At 40.9% G+C, this 21,376-nt stretch overlaps 1 protein-coding gene and 1 long non-coding RNA gene across 2 annotated transcripts in view; both read right to left on the bottom strand.

Annotated features, from left to right (window-relative positions):
- Positions 1-21,376, bottom strand: part of PPARGC1A (PPARG coactivator 1 alpha) — a 367,599-nt gene that overhangs the window by 122,159 nt on the left and 224,064 nt on the right. The gene's annotated exons all lie outside the window — the stretch shown is intronic.
- Positions 648-2,649, bottom strand: LOC108504335. The gene is made up of 3 exons (XR_001877077.1): positions 2,594-2,649; positions 1,700-1,775; positions 648-879 (listed from the first exon to the last, which is right to left on the bottom strand). It is a non-coding gene; the product is annotated as an uncharacterized LOC108504335 (long non-coding RNA).

The following is a 21,376-nucleotide window of genomic DNA, read 5'->3' as shown; positions in this document are numbered from 1 at the left end:
TTTAACAATTCAATAGTGTGTGAAAATGTTAAATGCTAAGTCCTTTTGTGAAAGCTCTATTCTGTTCTTTAACAAATTTCCAATATATGAAAAAGCTTGTTCAAAGCAGATAAAGAAAAAAAAACTAGTGTTGATAACACCTTGTGGCTAGCATACTCCTTAAATTCAGTTATTTACCAAATGTTATGCTGGTGACAGTGGAGTGCTTGGCAAAACCCGGACAGTAAATCATATAAAATTATACTCCCATGCAACCTTAAATTTTGCATTTTAATTGTCTTTAAACAGATCTTACCAGTGTTATAGCCTAAAATATGCAATACAGCTCTCAATAACAGAAAAACAAACTGAGAGATCAGAAAATAGCAGTAAGAATTATGATTGGATTTGTTTCCTCCCAGTGCAGTGCATTTTATGCCTCTGAAATAGAGTGAGCGAAGTGGAGCCTCCAAGTACTGCTGACTGGACCAGTACTTCAGCTGCTGTCTGGAGTGGGTGCCGGCAGGGAAGAACACACAGGAGGCTGTATAATGGGTACCCTCATGGCTGAAGAACTCAAATCAGAGACTTACAGGCATGTGACAAATCAAGCCAAAGATCCTAATATTTAAGAAAACTAGGGCTGCTTTATTTCCCTGAGAGTTGGGCAGAGCTGTAACAACATACTAAGAGCATATGGAAGTACAACACACTAACCATGGACTGCATTTATAATAGTATTTTTGGACATAACTTAAAAGGACTACTTTGTTTCATGTTTTGGTCTACTTTTGTTGGCAAGAAGTACTTGTGTAATCATGCCTGGGTCCTCATGAAAGGTCTGCTACCCACTGTAGTTTTCACCACTTGAGTGCTCTCACAACTAACTGAACTTGATACCTAGGAAAAAAAGAGCGGTCAGAAACTTCAATACAAATGCTACAATATGTATCCTAATAGCTTTAATGCTGAGAGACTGGTGTTTGGTTTTATTGTTCATAAAATTTGTATTGATAACTACTTAAGCTATATTAATGATTCCCACATATGACTTTCCTAATAATCTATAACAAGCCATGAAATCTACTATTTGTGGTAGGACCCACCCATGAAATCAGGCAACTTTGTCCATAATTTTGTAAGTAATACTATTGTAAATATTGTGGTAAAATATGCAATATAAATGCAAGTGTACCATCATATCCACAGCATATGTATTTATGTAACCATTAAATGGAATAGTACTGCCACAATATTAATACATTTTAGATTATAGTAGCAGAACTAATACACATTAGCTTACATCATTTTCCTACAGTAATTACTGGAATACTACATTATCCATAAGAAACTGCCATCTGCCTTCAAGAACCCAATTTATCTGCCCTTTCAGAGCAGCAGGAGCCCAGCTGGCCTCTCTGAAGACAGAGCTCCAGCTGAGGAGCAGTAACAGATATTTCAGGAACAGCAGAGGTTCACAGGCCAGTGTTTTGGTGATACCAACTTCTTGGAGCTGTGTAGGTACCACTGACATGGGAAGCTCTTTGGGAAATGTTTGCTGCAGAAGCACCCTCACCTCAGAGCTGTGGATGCCTGGCACTTCTGTGTTCTCTACCTTCTATTCTCAGACAAAAAAATCTGATGAAAATGCTGGAGGACAGGACTAGAGGAGTTTTGTTTTGTGATGGTGAGAGGTGGAGGAGTTCTCAGATTAATTTACCAGATTAATGTTGATTCTGATCAATGAAAATTATGAAAGGCCATAAACTCCTCCTGAGATACTCGGGGCTTTTCAGCTTACAGAAAAGGCATAAATACACATTTCACTTATAATGTAAACTGAATATCCTCGTTTGACTAGTTTTAAGGGCTGCCCTAACTCCTGGCCAGAAGCAATCCTTATTCTCTAAGAATTCCTGTTCTCAGGAAAAATGAAATGACAGACTGTTGTCGGATGGGTCAGCCCTTGTGGGACTAAACTGAGCATCTCCAGCCATCAAATGGAGGGTCTTTGTTTCTCACTGCATGAAATGGAGACTCTGAATCCCACAGAGTGTACAGTCACAATGCTATCAGCCTGCTAATTAAATGGATTTCACAAGTTATCCCAATTGGAAAAGTAACAACTATTTTTCCCAAAACTACAGGAAAAATACTCTGTTCAATACAAAAGATTTTCTCCTTGCAAAAAATAGGCAGAACATGGTGAGACACTGGAATGAGCCACACGAAAATCTAGGAAGGTAATACTGGTAAGAAATGTCATAATGGAATGGCTTTCCATTGCAGGATCTCACATTCCCACATGTGATTCCTCTTATTTTTATGTCCCTCATTCGCAAGACATCCAAATCAGTAGCGCAGGACTTTCTAGTGCCTGCAAAATCTTGCATGATATTAAAATGCTAACCGTGTGCAAATACCATTAATTACTAACTGAAGTAATTTTTCTTCTGGGCTCTCAGAAAACCTTTCTAATTCCATTTTCTAGATGAGCACTTCTTAAATGGGCACTGCATATCCACAACAGGAACATGCTGGGGTTGAGGCCAGCTCAAGCATGGGCTGGGCAGAAAGGCTTATGATGGAGAACTTTGCTACATCCATGATTTACCCCTCACGCTGACATGCCCTTATCCACTTCCAACGGGACCCTGAAACCCATCTCATTCCTTCCTCCTGAAGAGGCAGCTGGCAAAAGCTGGGTTGAGGACAGAGATGCACATGTCATAGAGCTAGTTTGCTCATTCCTTCTCTTCTCAGTGTTCCCTCCTAACTACAATGGAATGCTTACTGTATCCCAGTCACATCAAAAGGATGCCACTTGGCAGGGAAACTACTGGGAGAAAGTGCAAGGAGATGAATATGAAGAAGTGCCTAGTTTAGAAACACAGTTGCAAAGGCTAGTAAATCCCTCTGAACTCTGCTCCATTTCTGCTCTATATCCCAGTGTAAAACTGACTCTCAAAGCAAAGACTGGTTCTCAAAGCAAAGAGCAGAGACAGACAGCATGGCAGGAGAAAGACAGTCAAGCAATGCAACTCTGAACAATATCTGTTCCAAGAGAATTTTGCCCCTGCTACTATCACTGGCAGACCTGTAAAGCAGAGGTAAGTCCCAGGACGCAAATTGTGTCCTTCACACCAAGGAACAACTCACTGGCTGTTACTTAGTTGATAGCAACACATCCTGATATGCAGGGACACTTGATGTCCCCACTGCTCTGAAGTGCTTATTTGAATCATGGAATCACAAAATATTTTAAGTTGAAAGGGACCCACAAGGACCATCAAAGTCAAATTCCTGGCCTTGCACAATACAGGCCCAGGAATCACATCATGTGCCTGAGAGTATTGTCCAAATGCTTCTTGAACTCTGTCAGGCTTGGTGCTGTGACCACTGCCCTGGAGAGCCTGTTCCAGTGCCCAACCACCCTCTGGGTAAAGAACCTTTCTCTAATATCCAACCTAAACCTCCCCTGACACAACTTTAGGCCATTGCCTTCAGGTTCTGTCACTGGTCACCACAGAGAAGAGATCAGTGCCTGTCCCTTCTCTTCCCCTCATAAGGAAGTTGTAACTGCAATGAGGTCTCCCCTCAGTCTCCTCTTCTCCAGGCTGAACAGACCAAGTGACCTCAGCTGCTCCTCATACAGCTTCCTCTCAAGGCCCTTCACCATCTTCGTTGCCCTCCTTTGGACACTCTCTAAGAGCTTAATATCTTTCTTATATTGTGGTGCCCAAAACTGCACACAATATTCAAGGTGAGGCCACACCAGTGCAGAGCAGAGCGGGACAATCCCCTCCCTTGACCGCCTGGTGATGCTTTGCCTGATGCCCCCCAGGACATGGTTGGCCCTCCTGGCTGCCAGGGCACTGCTGACTCATATTCAACTTGCCATCAACCAGGACCTCCAGGTCCCTTTCCACAGCACTGCTTTCCAGCCTCTCATTCCCCAATCTGTATGAACATCTGGGGTTGCCCCATCCCAGGTGCAGAATCCAGCAGTTTCCCATGTTGAACTTCATATGGCTGGTGATTACCCAGTCCTCTGATTTGTCAAGGTCTCTCTGCAGGGCCTCCCTGCCTTCAAGGGAGTCAACAGCTCCTCCCAGTTTTGTGTCGGGCAAACTTGCTTAGTATCCCTTCCAATCCTGTGTCCAAGTCATTTATGAAGACGTTGAAGAGTACAGGCCAAAGATGGAGCCCTGTGGAACCCCACTAGTGACAGGTCACCAGTCTGATGTTACCCCATTCACTATTACTCTCTGTGCTCGACCTGTGAGCCAACTGCTCACCCACTGCATGATGTGTTTATCCAGCTGTGGGCTAGACATTTTGTCCAGAAGGATCCTGTGAGAGACAGCATTGAAAGCTTTACTGAAATCCAGAAAGATTATGTCAACTAGCTTCCCTTGATCAGCTAGGTGGGTTACCTTGTCATAAAAGGAAATCAGATTTGACATATTTGAAGATGAGAAACTCCCAAGTGGCCTACACCCCATCACATCCACAGCACACAAAGATCACACTTCTCCACTTCTCTGAAGAGAGAAAAATTCAGAGGAGAGAGAAGGTGGGCCCCTTTAACAGAGAGACATAATTAACCATTCCAACAATTTATCAAGGTTTCTCAGGCATTTCCAACCATGGCAATTTTAAATCAAGGTTGGATGCTTTATTTCTGAAATAAATGCTCTTGTTCAAACAAGAATTATTTCAGGGAAGTTTCATAGTATATGTTGTAAAACGAGGTCAGACTAGATTATCACAGTATTCCTTTCTGGCATTATAATCTATGAATCTATAAAAGAGAAAGGATTTAATTGATGAAGTTTAGCCCCATTAGCCCCTCATTACCAGATGACATTGTCATCATTACTCTCTGACTCCGTATGACTATAGATCCAAATTCAACCTTTTCTCTCCCATTTTATATCTATGATATACACACATGGTTTCAAGGGATTATAAAATCCACTCTTTACCTTTTCCCTGCATAAGTACATGGAAAACATTACAAATTTCAGAATTAACCTATTTGCAGGGCTCTGACACTTTTTTTTTCTTCAAAAGGAGTGGCTTTTTTCTCAGTAGGTTTTCAAAACAAATGAAAGGAACATTGAATCAGACTGAACAAGGACATCCAAGGATTGCTATGATTGGGGGGGGGTGGTAAATGATGTGCAAGAGCCATGCCCAGATAGACAACATAAGTTTACTTTTTCTTAGCCCAGTGACAATCTTAAACAAACCCCTCATCTGGATATGGAGATGATGATAACACTGCTATGAGGGAATGATGATTTATGAAAAGTCTTGTTGAAGCCTGGTTTGGGATATCATGTAAATTCTGAGCAGCAATTTCCTTACATACATTTCTAACCCCCCCCCGCCAAGTTTGCAAAAGAAACCAGGAATAATTGAAAGCCTTCAGACATTCCATTAATTTTATAGTTACTCGTATCAAGTCATTCCAATTAATATATGTGGCATTCACTTTTTAACTACTCCTCCTTTCCAAATTCTGTCCTCAGACGAGAAACAGCACTTAAGAAACTGGACTGTAGTGGAGCAGGTATTTCATCTGGCATCATTACAGGCAACAAAGGAAAACAATCTGTTGAGTTCTCTTCTGTTTGGATTGGCCTGCTGCTGAAGAACTACTGCAATTTAGGAATATCTCAGACATGTGAAGTATATAAACAGAGAAAATGCAGATGAACTAGTGAGTTGACAGAAGTCAAAGGCAAAGCTGGTCATTTTATTTCATTCCAAGCATAGTCTCTCTCTCACCCCATTTCTTCATTTCATAGTGCAATTTTTATTTTTACTAGATAAGAATGATTAAGCGCAAATGCACAAATATATTTCTAAAATGTTGAAACCAAGGTTTATGGAGACAATTCCTTCAGGTATAGATGGACCTGTCTTCAACACCTGAAACAAGAGGTTGAACCTTCCTGATGCTCGACAGCAGTCAGCACTGGGTGCCTCATGTCCACGGCTGCCTCAGCAACAGGCAGCTCTACAACAGCGTGCATTCACCAAATGGAGGACACACATCAAAAGCCTTGCCTTTATTTTTCTCTTTTCCAAATTATAAAGGCTCTTTCTCTCTTTCTCAAATGGGCAGCTGAAGAATGAATCCGTGCCCCATTTTCAACAGTTTGCTTCTCAGAAGAACAAAGTAAAGAAAGATATTTATAGCTCAAATCTAAAGTAAACCATACCTGAGAGGCCGGATTAGACAAAAGTCCTTTTTTATCTCAGGTTTTGCTACAGATTAGGGAAGATTAAGACAGCATCCTGTTCTCACTGTCGTCTGAATGACTGCAGCAAAGTGGAAGTTTTAGCAGACTCCCATTAACATGAAAGGCCAGGAGTGCTTAAAGGTAGGCACAAAAGAAGTTTTTCTACCAGCCTGTGACACTTCCCAAGAGCTGACAACAGAGAGAGTTCAAAACAAGTAGTTTGGGTTAATAGTGTACTTGCATGTAAATACATAAAAGCTTCAGTGCCGTAAAGCTAATTTAAAAAAGGACATTTCTCTTTATAGTTCCCCTGAGTATAATAGAAACTATGATATTCTTTCTACCATAATGTACATTTCATTAAAGAGCTGGAGCTATAATTGTCTACATCAGTACATGGCAGCAGACTGGATAAATTGTCCACATAAATTGCTTAATACAACTCGGAGCCCCGTTCCAGAGAGCTGGTGACTCCTACAACTGCATCAAAGAGTCCTACCTGAGGTTATGCCACTACCTGCAGCTCCACAGAGCATTGGGCGGACCCAGAATGACCCCAAAACCCATAAAACCACCTGGTGCTGAACTCCACAAACACCACATTAAATATTTAAACGCATTCACTCCCTTCCACAATGGTCACGACTATGCGCCAGTAATATTGAAGATTTATCTGAAAGTTATGCATATGAAGTGATATGCAGGCTATTATCATTCTTAATAAATCAATAAAGTCAACCGAAAAATTAAACTGAGCATGTTTGGAACATTTGACAGCAAATAAATTTCGGTCTCTTAAGTGCGTCACTTTCATTGCAATTTACTGCCTAACCTACAAGAGGGTTAAATCAGAAAAGTGAACAGAGCAAGAGAAGAGGTCTCAGAAAAGGAACTACAATGCATCGAATTGCAATTTACCAGTAAATCAGCATGGCAGAAGGAAATGTTTGTCCTAACAGGGCTGTTACATTTTTTTTAAGCCAGTTTTGTCTTGAACTTCAAGTTAATATTCATTAATGGCAATTTTAGGACTGTACTAAAATATAAAATATACTACAAATGTAGATATGTAATTTCAGTGGTTTAAGGTTTCTGTGCATTATTCCTCATAAAATATGAATGCTCTTATCAACTTAGTAGGTAGGATGCAAAGTATCTCCTTTTAAGCTGAAGAGTAAAGAGGGAAATCTCAGAGACAACATGTAGACTCAGCATTCTCCCAACTGAGTTTTTTTATTTTAACCACATTTTGACTTTCTACAAGATAGCTTTGCATGAAGGATTTAAGTTTTCCCATTTTTTTCATCCTGCAGCAAAAAAGAGAACAGAATCATTTAGAACGTAAGGTCTCTGAAATCCTACATGAATGCAGCAACGAATAGTGGGCACTCATACACAGCACTTATATAAACATATCTATAAGAATATTATCTCAGATAAATATCTCTGCTGAACACATGAAAGTTTGCTGTTGTTAGTCCACAGTGTTTTAAGCCAGAGAGCTGTAACAAAGTAAGCAGCATATGTAGCACATTCATATATACCAGGATATTAAATGCTGTTTCGTGAGCGCTTTTATGAGCCTCTGTATTCCCTGACCTCTTTTGTAGAAGTTATCGCTGTATTAGATGTTGTTGAACATACTTGATATGAAAGCATTGTCTGTTTGCTACCAGTATCTAACGAGTATCTCCCCCAGAGTTGCCAGCAAGGTGCTGATTAATTAACTGAAGTAGTGAAGCTGAATCGTACAACAGCTGTTTTGAGAATTGTCATTACCTCAGTATCTTTCCCCATATATTCACTCCCTCACAGTGCTACCACTAAATTGTAAAATTGGGAAACTTTCCATTGCTCCTACCTTTACTCGTCCACACTCCATACCAAAGGAAAGGGCAGTCGATCAAGGGTTATTTATAAAAAGAGAAGGGAAGCAAAGAAAGGAGGGAGAAGAAGATGATAAACTTCCTGGAAGTCACAGCTCTGCTGTCACTTGTCAATGGCAGCTGACAATAGATGGTCCTCCAGGCAGAATGTCAGAACAGGAATCACATACATCCTCTGCTGACTGAGAAGTTCGGCAGTCTGACAGCCCTTCCCTGGGACCACTCCGTGTCCCAGGGAGGCAGCTCGGCTCTCCAGGCTGGCAGTGCCACGGATAAGGCCACCTAAGCAGCCACAGCCCACTCCCACGGTGTAATGACACTTGGCAGAGGATCCCAACCTGTGAACCTCAGCTGCCCCGCCAAATAAAGATGATTATTCGGGAGAGTATAATCTGTATTAAGTGGCAGACGGAGGGGTGGGGGAAAGTGTTGATAGGACACGCATTTCTCATTAAAACACACGGGACAGGCTTTCTGCACTTGAGGGAGCTGCAGATTTCAAAGGAGAAGGCGCGATGACTATTTTTTTCATTATAGCCTGAGAGAAATTAATGCAAGGCAAAGTTTGGCATACTCTCTTTGGGCTGATCACCTGATCAACCTGAGTAAGCTCTGCTTATTCCACTTGACATGCTCTGCCGTGACACGCTAGAGATCGAAACGTTAACACCAGCTGCATCTCTAACTGCTACTCTCTGCAATTTAATTTAATATTATGCTTCTTTACATGGGCCTCGCTTTATTATGCTTGAGAATTATGAAGACTGGAAATTACACATGTGATTAAACACCATCTAATCACTCCGTGTACTAAATAAGCCAAAATGCATTGGAAAATAGATCAGGTACAATTTTGGTGTGAAACAAATGAATGCAGGAATGTACCGCATTGATATAGATGAAGCATCTGCCTCGTGATAAAATTAAGTCTTGTGACAGAAATAAATCACTGTAGGGGAGAATGCAAACCATTATCCAATAGGATTTTTTCTTTTCTTCGTATGTGACGGGAGTTATTGGATTTCCTGATGTTAGACAGCCAAGTGCATCCATGATATGATGATAAATCAGGAAGGCTACACGATTTGAAATTTAGCAGCTATTTATTTTTGAGATGTTAAGATAAAGGAAAAACTACTTTGATTTCTGCAAGTAACTATTAAATTGGGAATCTCCTTTTCTGATAATCTGATTCTCTGTTACTCTGTCATACCATCAAACAATGCCAGCAACCAGCAGTGGGTAGAATAGATTTTGGACTAAGATGAATACGGGAACCACTTATCTTTCTTTTTTCTTTTCCAATATTCAGAGTTTTATCTAAAGAACACCATTTAAAGGTTACTGTTGACATAAGAATGTACAGTTCTTGTTACATTTTCATTTTTGCATGAATATATACTTAAATGGAGGCAAAAAAAAGGTTTTTGTTGCTACTTTCCACATTTGAATGAAAAAATCCATATGCTATGTTAAAAATACAGAATAAATAATGGAATTTCAGCATGTATAGTGGTTGATAAATGTGATTCACAAAACATACCTTCATGTTTTAATAGCTTTCCATTGTTAGAAGCATGCTATTAATTAGTGGAAAAATGGATTCATCTATCCAGGATGTACTTGTATTTCTTGCTTTTAACCCTTTTTTCACTATCGTGACTTTTGGCTATTACCTCAAAATATATTAGCAAGTGCTGGAAGGGATGTGATTGAGGGAAAATTGCTATGTAGGATTTCTGTAGGTGCATTCTTAAGCACTCCTGTGGGGAATATCACTTAAACAAAACAAGAATCACAATTACGTAAACTATGATTAAAATGCAAACGAACAGGTGAAGGTAAGGAGTATCAGTAACAGCACTGACAAGCACAGTGCCAATTCAGTTGCCTTTGGTGGAAATACAGCAACAACTTAAACCCGATGGTCTTGCAGGTAGGCAGTGATGTCACCCTTTGGGTACAGTGTCAGATCATGGATGTTACCATGAAGGCACTTTCTCCAAGTGGCCTCTCTGCAGCCTGACCCGAGACAAGCTGTACTGGGAGGGAGGGGGGAGGGGAGAAAGCACTGAATGTTGATCACTTGTAATTATGGTAATCTCCATCAGAAGCTTTAACTGCTCTAAACTCTGGTTGTCTTCAGACAGACCTAACTCCATGAGACAACAACATAAAAGCCATTACAGAAACATAAACTGCTCCTGCTGGGCATCAGCTTTAACGAGCCTGCGGCGCACAGACACGGGCACTCCACGCAAGGGAAGGAGATGCCATAACTCTGTTACAACCTGACGGGAGCGATACCATCAGTAAAGCCGGGCTGTGCTGCAACACAGACCGAGCTTAAAATCACAGGCTAACCAGGAGTGCTTCCCCGCAGATGAAGCAAGGAAAAGCCAAGTTAATTCAAGTAATTACCAGTATTTGGGAAGCACTGTGCTGAGTGGGTGGAAGCTACTTATTATTTGACATCTTCTGGCTAACAAGGACATGGTAACTGGCACTTGCTGATGTACCTCTAGGAAGGGAAGGCATCAGAGCAGGCAGCTAGGCATCCTGCAAACAATATATGTAAAAAACCCCAATACACACAGTGTTCTGCAAGAGACATGAAGGAGGGAGAGAAGACAGAAGACAAAACTTTGTGGGGCAAATCAAAAAGGCAGTTATTTGGAGCCATGGATCTAGGTGGGCTATGGGACTGAGATAAATGAGTCAGCAACACAATCAACCAGTATTGGACTGCAAGGGTAACATGCCTCCACCAGAAGCACATCAGCCATCCAAGGCTTAGACAGCACAGCAGGAGGTTGGATCCAGGAGGAAAGTTTTTCCCAGATTTCCAGCACTCAGGTAAATTCAGAGTAAGGTAGTGGGTGGGCTATAAGGCTGCTCTGCCTCCAGCCTGCCAGGAGACAACTCTAGTCTCCTGGTCAACAACCCCGTACAGTATGGGGTCCTTGACACCCACTGTTGACAAAAGCAGGCTGTTTAGACCACGTACCACAGCTAAAAGCCATGATTACTATTTTAAGGAAGAAGTGGACTTTTTCCATCCGTGTCTGCAACCTTTTACCTCTTCAGCAATATTTTAGCAGGCAAGTTTGCCAGATGTGCTCAGAAAGAGCAAGTTTCAAGTGACTAGAGTGCAGAAGTCTATCCTATTTGTATCACAACAGATGTAAACCTTCCAACAACCTCATCAGGTAACTGTTATTTCTACCCTGAAATAGTGGCCTGCCCCCAAAAGACAAGACACTTAAGAGTTTCAACACCAAAGCCAACAAGATTTTTGGACCTGAGGAAGCAAGAGTAATGCCTGATGTATCTGTAATTATCTGTCTAAAACACACACAGCCCCCAAAAATACTGTTCGTGTTGTTGCAATACAGATGTTGAAATCAAGTGCTCAAAAAGGCAGGGAACACAGAGCTCAAATAGATTCTTCAACCTTACTTTTGTCTCTGTGCTTATGCCTTTAAATAATTTCTATTTCTTTAATTAAATTAATAAACACCATTAAGAAATCTCAACAGGAAATACCACAGGTTGACACAAGAACATTATTATCATGCAGAGTTTCACACAGAAAAAAACACAACAGTGTAATGGGAAACACTGAGATTTTTAACTCATGTTTGCTTAAAACAAAATTATTCCATCTCATGGGGTTTTGTGTGTTTTGATTGTGGTTCTTCAGCTCACTCCACCAACTACCCCTTGCGGTCACCTCTTGTTACTGCACCACCGTGAGCCCCGGTGAGAGCCCCAGCCCAGCCAGCTGCAAGGAGATGGAGTCATGTTGCCATGGAGCAATGCATGGGGTCATGCTGCCATGCCATTCAGCCTCTGGGGTTCCCTCCCACTCTGCCTCCCCTTACCATTGGCAAATTCCCATGAACACAAAGCCAGCTGACTTAGAGTCCTCTCCGAGCCAGAATGGGGGAGGCAGTGTTGACCATCGAAGAGTTTGGATTTCCACATCACTTTGAGACCTGGGCTAGCAGGATATTATAAACACAGACAGCCTACAAGTCCTACACCACCAGAGTAAACCAGTTCCAAGACCTCTCTTACATACACTAAATTTAGGCTTCTAGCTCAGGAGCAAAGATGTGTTTTATTGCAGACTCTTAATTTAGATAGCTTAGAGTAAAGCTCAGCTGGAAGACTGGATGGTGAAATGCGCCATGGTGGAAATTGGTGTGAGATAACCTTTTTTATCCACTATGATCAATATATCAATGGAAAAATCTGAAGAGCAAGAGGAGAGAAGATGAATACATGCATAGCAAATTGCATTTCAAATTATTTCCACAGAAAGTTTAAGACTAAATTTGTTTTAACACTCATCTATAAAATCAGGGCATAAAGCAACCAGTATTTTATCACCAAGAGCATTCAAGTTTGGTTGCCCTTCAGAAATGAGGAAGATCAGACTATAATAGCTTTATATGTGAAAACAGTCTTTGATTGACAGAATCTAATCATTTGAAGGGCAGCAAACCCACATTAGGAAAGCAGAATTCTCTGTTCAAGTTCTGGCTTGCAACATCTATTAGCATCTTAACATTTGCCTGTACGAGTTTTTGCTAACTGAACATATTATTATTCTGTTACTGTGGCAGAAAAATAGCGACCTTTCTTTCCAATGATAAAAATATGTGGGTACTTTTCCTGTAGTTTATATATCTTATACCATAGGTCATTTTTAAAGGGTTTTCTTTTTTAGGTCCCACCATTTATCTTCTCATTCTGAGAAAAAGCTAGTTTGTTTAGCACAACAAGACCTTCACATAACTTTCCGGTATCAATTATTATAGTGACAGAGCAACTCCCGTGTGAAAGGTTTCCTGTAATGTGTCTTGTGCAGACAAATAAACACAGGAAAAAAAAAGACAAAGTACACATAACCTTCTTGCTGTCTATCTTACAAAAAAACCTAAAAGCAAAGAGAATTAATCAGTAGTTTGATCGTAGAAACAAAGCCTTGTACTGGCAACCCAACATTAACATTATAAAACTGCAAACCAAAAACATATGAAACAAGAACCATGACAAAGCATGTTTTTTCAAAATGATTTGGGGTGTGGGATTTTTTCCCTAAATGTGTATAATAATAATAATAAGAGTAAAAGGAACCTATGCAGAATCTTGTGTACACAAAGAGGTGTTGGGACTGTGGAGAGGCTGTTTCTTATGGTGTGTTTTCTGCTGTGGGCTTTGTCCTGATGTCTCCTACAAAGCATAACCGAGTACAAGTATCTCACCCTGGGAGAACAAAGGATTTAGGTTGACTGCACAGAAATGAAACTCTATTTTAAATCCAATCATTATCCCACAATATCAGCCCTTCCAGGCTGACATGTGCTCTCTACATCAGGATTCATCAAGAAGAAATCAAAGAAAAGTGAGGGCATCTGCCATAGCCCAAGTTGCAGGAAGCACAGAGACTCCCACCTCAGGAGAACACCAGAAGATACTACAGACTGGTTTTGTGAAATAGTACTGGGACATTGCAGGTTTGGGACAACAGCTTGAAACCCCAGTGCCACAGAGCCCAGAGGTTACCCAGAAACGTAGAGCCCGAGCAACTGTGCTGGCTTTGTGGCATACATTTCATGTGGAACATGCTGCAAACTCTACCTTTTAGAACAATTATTGCCTTTTAAAGGACAATTATGTATTATGTATGATGTATAATTTATTCCGGAGGTTACTGGTTTATAAAAGAGTCGTGGGCAAACTGCCAAGTTATCGTCTGAACTGTAGTTATGAGTAATAACAAGGGTTATAATTTACATTCGTACTCTGGTTTTAAGTTAATGAGCTATCCAGTATGAAACCCAGCACTTGGCTTTTTGTTTCTGTGTCTTCTCATATTCAAGAATACAGCTTAGTTTTATAATTTGCCTCTTAGACGTGGCACCCTGAATACCTTTGACTAAACTGTCAGGGGAGTGACCATTTGCCTGAACAGAGAAGTCACTGTGTGCTTACCCCATGGCTCTTACACACAGAGCTCGACATTTGCACTTGCTCTGGTCAAAGACAAAATACTACCAGGACAACAGGAATATATCTTCTTCATCACAAAAAAAAAAAAAAAAATTCTTTCTCTGCAATATATCCACTTCCACTTGTCCCCCAGCCATGAGGACAAGGTGCTTCAATGCAGCACTTCATCCAGAGTGCTGTTCCTCAAGTAGCCTGGCACCCAGCTGAAGCACTGGGGATGAGCCACGTCCTGGTATGAGACTAACAGAAGTGCAACTTTCTGGCCTAGGGGAGAGAATGCCAGTGATGGAGCCATGCTCTCACATGGACTCAATCTTCCCCAGCTGACCAGATAGTTCATTTATATTAGAAACCTGGAGTACAGGTTTTCAAGTTGCGATGAGGGATTGGGTAACACACCTGGTAAGGTGTATTTTCCTTTTTGGCAACAGAGCAATAAAAGAGAGTTGAACACCGAAGAGGAGACTGAAATGAAGGAAGTAACGGATTCACTGAGCTCAACTGAGAAAGAGCTACCAAGATGTCCTGGCAAAAACATTAAGAGACAGAACTGATGGAAAGGACAAGAACAGAAGGGCAGAAAATACATAAAGGCTTGTTGTTAAGAGGGCTACTTTATGTCTGTCACCAGAGAATAATTTATAAATCCTGAGCCAGACTTTGTTGAATGTAATCCTGGCGGGATCACCAAGCCTAATGTGCCCTTCATACCCATGGCACTGCTAATGGTACCCCAGTGGTACCTCTGATTCCCATAAGAAACCTGTAATCACTTCCTCTTCCCCTAGAAAAAGTAACAAATTATTAAGTCCTTGGCACATACAAAAGAAGCAATAATTAGATGATGCCATGCCTGGACTTTTCGTCAGTGATCTTCCAGTCATGGTTGTAAAGTGCTACTGTGGAGCCAAGTATTAATTATCTCAAAATTAGTGCTTGGTGATGGACCAAGTCTTTTCTCATCCTAACTCAGTACCTCCAGTATACTGGTATGGAAGAAGTAAGCCCAAAGATCAGTTAAGAAAAGGACAGTGGAAGTAAGCATGGCTCAATTTTCACTGGAAGTTTTGCTGGATCACTTGATTTTTGCTTGTTCCCCTCTCTCAGGCCTTGCTCTCTCCTCCTCTCAATCGGAGGACTTGGCTGACTTACCTGAGTCAGGATGAGGGAAACTGGGGGCTCCCACTAAACCAAGGAGAGCCAGCTGCAGAGTGTGATTCTTTCCAGCTGAAGACCTAAAGACAGCTGTGCAAGTACCACATTCTCTCCACTGACTACTCAGGGACATCAAGACTGCTCCATGGTGAGATGGACCCAGGTTTGCCATCTTTCCTTTCAAAACTGTTGAAGTCATCATCTCTAAGCTGGAGGTAAGAGCTGTGTCTCAGCCATTGCTCACATTAAAGCAAGAAAATAACTGTTTCAGCAACTATCTCAGGGGAAGAGGCAGATGAACGCTGGAAGTGGGATTCACCCCTACACAACAACAGGCTTTCTACTCCAGCTTTCACAGTGCTGTGGCAGCCCTGTGGACCCATGGCAAGCCCAAGAATAATGCTGAGGCACTAGGAATGCACACCCTTGGCTCAATCCTCCCTTTGTTTTACATTTTCACAACACAAGGTGAAGAGAGGAAGCTGGATGCTTTCTTCTGCAGTGTGTGTGTTCCAGAATAAATCTCTTTCACACTGTTACTGGATTACTCACTGGCCTTTTTGTCTAGCAAAGCTTTATGAGATTTGCTAGTCACTGCTGCTGTATTTCCATGGGACAAAACCTTCTCTTTCTAAGCAGCCTTCTAAAAGCAAAGCAGTTATTTTAGAGTCCTATAACCCAGGCATGAGAACAGGGGAAAAAAGGATTTTCCTGAAGAAATGAAGGGTCACAAAACTTCCAGAAGATGAGGTCAAGGGCTTTAGGTTTAAAGCACTCACTAAAAAAGTGTTTTATCCAAAATATTTTTCTCTGCTTGCTAGGTTTTGAACACAGACTCTAAGGCTTTAGAGGTTTCTCAAGACTCTTATTAATACTGCCCCACACAGTCCAACATCATTAAATACCCACCAGAAACCTGGAAAATACTTCCAGACTGGAACCCCAGCTCTTACTCTATGCTTGAAAAACAGTGCAGCAATGAGAAAGATCTACCAAAGAGCTAACACATTCCCTGGCTTCATCACTGCCCTGGGAGATACAGAGCTTGCCAGACGATGCACCCTGAGGCTATCAGCCTCACAGCTCAGTCCCATTGCACCAGGTCTTAGTCCTGCTCACTGCTGGTGCTGCTGTGGGCATCCTCCAGAGAGCCCTTTATGAGAGGAAGTGATATGCCTGACAATACGCACATGAAAGGTATAGTGGACACGGTCAGTACTGGGCTAACATATCTCTCTCTCTAGATGAACCCCAGCTGCTTCAAAGGAAAGGAGGAAACTTCTCCATGATGGAAGGACATGATGAAATCTGGGAGCAGTAATGAGAAGGAAATCATGGAGTGAGGGAGGGGAAGGGTGCCCCTGGATTTTGCAAACTGACGGTGTCCAACAGGACTGCAGCTGGCTGCTTCTACAACAGAGAAGCCCTGACGCTACTATCATTTATTTGGTTTCCTGAGTAGTACTTGCTTGAGAAACAGGGTGTCTTAAATAGTTCCCTGATGGTCCTCCCACTCCATGCTGGCTACTGCTGGAGCAGCAGAGAATCCTGCTCTGTATTTCTGATGTTTATTTTTAAAAGATAAGAGAAACAGAAATGCTCAAATGATTTGTTTTGGCAAAAAAAGGCTTACTCAGTTGTTAACTGGTGCTTTTTAAACATACACATAGAAAAATTTCTAGATTAGAATGAGATAAATATACATAGTCTATATTAAACTCAACTGCTCAGCTTTTGTTCCTCATCATGCAAGAAGCCTGTATTTACACATACGTGTGCAATACATGACACCGAAAATGAAATAAAAAAATGTGACATAAATTCCTCCCACGATAATTGCATTGTGGGGATGTATTAGAACCCATCTGATCCCCAGTCTGCGTAGCTATAAAAGCAATGCAGTTCATTAGTCACCCTTCTATGCTACTCAAATTACAATATAGGAATTTTTATGTCACTTACATCACTCCTCTTTAGACAGTTTTAGCAGGAGCCCATCTAAATACTAATGTCCTCCAGTGATGCTCTTTATTACCCTAAACCAGCTACTGTGCCTGACTATATCTGACTGTCATCACTCCCAAAAGCAGGGCCAGCTGCAGAGTGATGCCGCTCTTCCAGAAACTCATTTCAAACCACTACAGAACATTTTGCTACTTTTCAGCCTCAGCAGCTCCATAGGACCTTGCCTTTGATTACCCAGGATGTCCAGATCAAGCTCTTTGTTAAGTTCTTACATGACTAGTTTAACTTGGCTTGGGGGTCAAAGAAAGAAGATACTTAGAGAACAGCTTTAAAACCTCACAAGGAAGCAGGTTTGGTTTCTATAATTAAGAGTACCCTGATACTGCAGCTCAGACTTTGCTGGAAGGAAGAAACACAGCTCAGGGGTAAATGCAGACTTTACATCCAGTCTGTTGGAGCTGCTTAAGCTTTTTGTGACTGATGTTCAGCCTCAGCAAAGATGCCAAGAAACAGAGGTAGCTTTATAGATCACTCCATGGGGTACTGCCCTTTCAGGGGAAGTGTCCTAAGCTTCTCAGAGCAGAGGAAGACGGTAAAGAAAAACACAGGAAGGTGAATGCTTTCTAAGTGATGGTACTGGCATAGTGATTGAAGGAAAGCACTTGCCCTCTGGATCTCAGTGGTACCCACTGAATGCCCTTTGCTGGTGCTGGTATTGCCCACCTATGCCAGCAAGTGCAGCTGCTTCTGAACCTCTGCCTGGTATAAGCCTGGCTGCCTGCTTGCATCTGGGACAAAGATAAAACAAGCTTCCCTGGTCTTCTAGAGTAGCAGCTTGTTCTGCAGTACTTTTAGACTACCCCAAATTTCCCTGATTTCAATAATTCTGTGCAATTGAGTTTGAGCTGCTGGGATAAATACCTGAAATTAAACCATTTTCAGGTTCTCTCCCTCCCTATGGCAGTGAGCTCTGTATCCATGCCTCTATAAGAAGTAGAAAAAAACAAGATTGAGCAAAGTGTTTAAAATGTCACAGGTTACTTTTTTCATATTTCTACACAGATCTGAATGCTTTGCAAGGTGTAACCAGGCTTCTCCCTCACCCCGATTTTTGAAAACTTCAATTTAAAGAGAGGGGAAGGAAATCATGCCTAACGCTGCCCCTAAATGTCAGTCAACCTTAAGACTAGGGAACTGGTCCCTGCTTTTCAAATGTCAGTAAGACTTCTCATAAAAAAAACATGGGTGAGATGTCTTTATAGTTCACATGCTGTATGATCTCATTTTCAAATGTTTCTGATCTTTCCTTTCTTTGCCGGTTTGGCTGTCAGAGTAAACCAACTCACAGTTCCCTCCCATCTGCAGCTCCATCATAAAAACAGTCATGTGCTCCCTGATATCTCGATCTTTTAACACTGCCTTTTTTTCTTCTTCTCCCTTCCCCTCTCATTTTAAACAATACCCTCAAGTTAACTTTAACACGTCAAAAAGAATGCCATAAAAGTAAACAAAAGACCCAGGACTAAAATTGAACATAAAAGTTGTCGCAGATATTGTTTCTTGACAAATAGCCTTTCCAAATATCATAAATTGTCCAAAACATCTTAAACCTTTACTCTACATCACCATGTTGGACTGCAAAGGGAATACAGCCAAGGAACTGCAGGCTAATTGAAAAATCATTCACTTGAGATACAGTAAGTATCGTGCTCCAGTTCTGTGAAAGTATACAGAAACTTGACACAAGTGGCATCCTCCATGAACTAAGCAATTGACTAATCAGCAAACTCAAAAGGAAACCAATCTGTTTTTTCCTCCTTTGCATTGCTGAATTTGCATTTAATAATTCATCTGAGATTTAAAAAAAAAAAAAAACAACAAAAAACCCAAAAACCCCCAAACCAAACAAAAAAAAAAACCAAACAAAACCCCCAACAATACAAAACAACAAAAAAAACCCCAAAAAACACACAAAACCCCCACAAAAAACCCACAAACAAACAAACAAAAAAAACAAAACAAAAAACCCAACCCAAAATGAAAACAAACAAAAAACCAAACCAACCAACCAACCAAACCAAAACCACAAAAAAACCCCTTTGAGATACATTGGGGGGCACCAATTCCTTCCCTGCCTCCAAGACTGCTGCTTCTCAAAAAGAAAACTACAGTATTGACTGGTAAAGCTGGTATAAGGACCCAGGAGCTGCTATTTCTAAAGCCCTATTATTCAAAGATCGTTATCAGTTTTCCATTAGCAGGAGTAAGTAAAAGCTTTTCTGTATAACTGACAATGTTATTTTGGGGGAAGGGGAAAGAAGGTTCAATATCGTACTGCAAGAGGTATCCTATCGATCCTGACTTTTTGTAAGATTTTTGTCCTTTTTTTTCTTGAGGCCATTTAGCATTGACTTTGCCTATTATTAATTTTACAGTCAGAAGGAGCTTCTGGATTTTACAGGTTCAGTACAAATGGAAACACCTGTAGAAGTTGTTATTTGGGTGATATTTTTAATATTCTGCACTCTGTCCCCTGAAATCCCATTTAGCAGATTTAGTATATCCCTCTATACTACAAAAATATGTCAGACACATTTCAAGCTCTGTCCTTCCACTGGGCTCATGATGCAGTGAAAACAGGCCGTGATGTCACGATTCCCAAAAGTCTGTTCTGTGCACTAACAGCAGTTACCTTCAGACTCTCCTTTCATGCCTCAGTAACTGAATTTTTCACTGTCACTAGTTGCCTCATCCTTCTACTCCCTTTGAAGCAGTAGGTGAGCACACATACTCTCGGACATGTATTTCTCTGCCTTGTATTGGGATACTATAAGTGTAATTGTGTTCAGAGAAATACATCACATTGTCCATTTTGAAATCCCTTTGTAAATAACATCAGGGATATTGACATCATCTTCAGAAGATCCTTCCATTATCTCTTTTGGATGATCACAGCATGGGTCATCCTCCCTATCTATAGCAACAAGCTGCTAACATGACAAGACAAAATACCACATTTTTGAAGGTTCAGAATCAACTATTGATAAGGTAATTCCATTTAAAGCTCTGTATGCTTTCTGTCTTGCACTTTAAAATATATATATAGAAATGTACAGTAAACTCTATTAAATAGCCATGAAAAAAAAATCTACTTGGACAACCTCCAGAGAAAGAATACTCAATACAGACACAGCTCAAGTAAACAAACAAAAGAAGCCTCAACAGGAAAATTCTATTAAAAGCACCGATTTACATCATGGAGCATCATACTGCTTTTTTCTCATTGTACAGTTATTAGGTATAGTGAGAGTCAGGAAAAGAGACAGATGAAAAAGGAAGCAGAAAGAAGAACTGGATGGATGAGGGACATGTAACAAACAAGGAAGAACAACCAGCCAGATGATGGCCACAACCAGACTGCAGGACCTGGGAGGAGGCTTGATTCCAGTTTGAAATCAGGTCTCTTTCCAGGTATATGAATAAAAGCCAGTGAGTTTTTCATAGTGTAAAGCAACAAGGACAGTCCCACAGCTCCCATAAGAAAATCCTTATGCAGCTCAGATGTATTTATTGTTTATTTAGGCAATAGAAAGTTTCCCGATTAGAAATGTTTCTAGAGATTCAGCAGTTGCCAGCTCTGTAATTAGCTAGGGTGCTTGAAATACTGCTTTCCAAGCTGTGGTCCACAGATCCCTCTTAATTTCCATTTCTAAGGACTTTAGGAATGATTACTACCAAAGCTGAGACTACTAGTTGTGGTCTTAATGAAGATGTGGTTTCTATGAAGAGGTTAATATATCCAGTGGAAATATTTCACAGGTCTTCATATTAAGGATGGCTAAAGACTATCAAGGTCTAGAATTCACAAATTTGTTTACTCATTCATTTTGACTTGCAAATACTCAAACAAGTCTGTTCAAATGCAGCACCTGAAATTATATTCTCAATTCTCTGGAATATCATTTGTTCAGTAATTTCTTGCTTTTCGTTCTCCATGAGGTATATTTCTTCCCCTTTTCCAGGCCGTTACCCTGCAACTCTGCCTGTTGGTGCTCCTGGACTCTAGAGAATTCCCCACATATCACAGGGGTTTCATAGCAAGAGCTCTGACATCCC

This window comes from Lepidothrix coronata, unplaced genomic scaffold (assembly GCF_001604755.1).
Source record: "Lepidothrix coronata isolate B3197 unplaced genomic scaffold, Lepidothrix_coronata-1.0 Scaffold0, whole genome shotgun sequence".
NCBI classification, from domain to species: Eukaryota; Metazoa; Chordata; class Aves; order Passeriformes; family Pipridae; genus Lepidothrix; species Lepidothrix coronata.
Note: the sequence above shows the minus strand (reverse complement) of the source record. Positions and strands in the feature narration are given on the sequence as shown.